Source organism: Magnolia sinica, chromosome 13 (genome assembly GCF_029962835.1).
Source record: "Magnolia sinica isolate HGM2019 chromosome 13, MsV1, whole genome shotgun sequence".
Lineage (NCBI taxonomy): Eukaryota > Viridiplantae > Streptophyta > Magnoliopsida > Magnoliales > Magnoliaceae > Magnolia > Magnolia sinica.
Genome location: NC_080585.1, coordinates 54,523,387 through 54,525,698, shown reverse-complemented (window position 1 = coordinate 54,525,698; position 2,312 = coordinate 54,523,387).

Below are 2,312 nucleotides of genomic sequence, written 5' to 3'. Positions count from 1 at the left end.
CTATTTTGAGCTCATTAAAATGGTAACTCAACAAGCTTCCAAATGGGTCCAGAGTCGGCTAATTCTAAGACCGTTCAATATCCCAAAAGCACGTTGGAACTCTTCGATCGTAATTTTACAATTTGGATTATTAATATTTCCAAATCACGTGATCCAACGGATATGCTCATAACTCCTGGTTTAATGTCGGATTGGGTTGATTTTTGTTCATCTGAAAGGTACTTTAGTGCTCTTTCATTCCTGACTTAAATTGTCATATTCCGTGACTTTTTGTGCATTTGTAAGTGGGATCGCATTCAACGGTCCTAAATTTTTCCTTCATCTCCTTGTCCAATAGTAACGTTCATAACTCTCTTCAGTGGTCGAATTTGGACTATTTTTAGCTCATTAGAATGGTAACTCAACAAGCTTCCAAATGGGACCATAATTATCTAATTCTAAGATCGTTTGATATCCCAAAAGCATGTTGGAACTCTTCGATCGTCATTTTGCAATTTGGCTTATTAATCTTTCCAAATCGAGTGATCCAACGGAGATGCTCATAACTCCCTCGTTTAATGTCAGATTGGGTCAATTTTTGGTCATCTAAAAGTTGCTTTAGTTCTCTTTCACTCCTGACTTTAATCGTCATATTCTGAGACCATTTGGGCCTACGTAAGTGGGATCACAGTCGTCGGTTCTGAATTTTTCTTTCATCTCATTGTCCAATTATAACCTTCATAATCTCTCTTCAGTGGTCGAATTTAAACTATTTTGAGTTATGGTAACTTGACAAGCTTCCTAATGGGACCAGAATTGGCTAATTCTGAGACCATTCAAAATCCTAAAAGCTCGTTGGAACTCTTCGTTCGCCATTTTGCAATTTGGCTTGTTAATCTTTCCAAATTGCGTGATCCAACGGAGATGCTCATAACACCCTCGTTTGATGTCGGATTGAGTCAATTTTTGGTCATCTAAAAGGTACTTTTGGGCTCTTTCATTCCTGAGTTAAATCTTCTCATTCTGAGACCATTTGCCCATACGTAAGTGGGATCGCAGTCATCGGTCTTGAATTTTTCCTTCATCTCCATGTCCAATAGTAACCTTTATAACTCTCTCTTTAGTAGTCGAATTTAGACTATTTTGTGCTCATTAGCATGGGAACTCGACAAGCATCCTAATGGGACTTGAATTGGCTAATTCTGAGACCATTCGATATCCTAAAAGCACGTTGGAACTCTTCGATCGTCATTTTACAATTGGGATTGTTAATCTTTCCTAATCACGCGAATCAATGGAGATGCTCATAACTCCCTCGTTTGATGTCGGATGAGTCAATTTTTGGTCATATGAAAGGTACTTTAGTGCTCTTTCATTCCTGACTTTAATCGTCGTATTCTGAGATGATTTGCAAATCCGTAAGTGGGATCACAGCCGTGTGTCCTGAACTTTTACTTCTTCTCCTAGTCCAATAGTAACCTTCACAACTCGCTCTTCAGTGGTCGAATTTAGACGATTTTGTGCTCATTGGAATGGTAACATGGCAAGCTTCTAAATGGGACTGAATTGTCTAATTCTGAGGCTGTTTGATATCCCAAAAGCCGGTTGGAACTCTTCGATCGTCATTTTGTAGTTTAGATTGTTAATCTTTCCAAATCACGTGATCCAACGGAGATGGTCATAAGCCCTCATTTGATGTCGGATTAGGTCAATTTTTGGTCATTTAAAAGGTACTTTAGTGCCCTTTCATACCTATCCTGAATCTCGTATTCCGAGACCATTTGCACATCTGTATGTGGGATCGCAGTCATCGATCCAGAATTTTTCCTTCATCTTCTTGTCCAATAGTAACCTTCATAACTCTCTCTTCAGTGGTCAAATTTGGACTATTTTGTGGTCATTGGAATGGTAACTAGACAAGCTTCCTAATGGGACCAGAATTGGCTAATACTAAGACTGTTTGATATCCCAAAAGAACGTTGGAAGTCTGTGATCATCATTTTGCAATTTGTCTTGTTAATCTTTTCAAATCGCGTGATCTAACGAAGATGCTCATAACTCCCTTGTTTGATATCAGATTGGGTCAATTTTTGGTCATCTGAAAGGTACTTTTGTGCTCTTTCATTCCTGACTTGAATCGTCGTATTCCGAGACCATTTGCGCTCCGTAAGGTGGATCACATTCGTCTATACTGAATTTTTTCTTCATCTCCTTATCCAATAGTAACCTTCATAACTCTCTCTCTCTTCAGTGGTCGAATTTAGAATATTCTCAGCTCATTGGAATGGTAACTTGACAAGCTTCCTAATGGGACCAGAATTGGTTAATTCTGA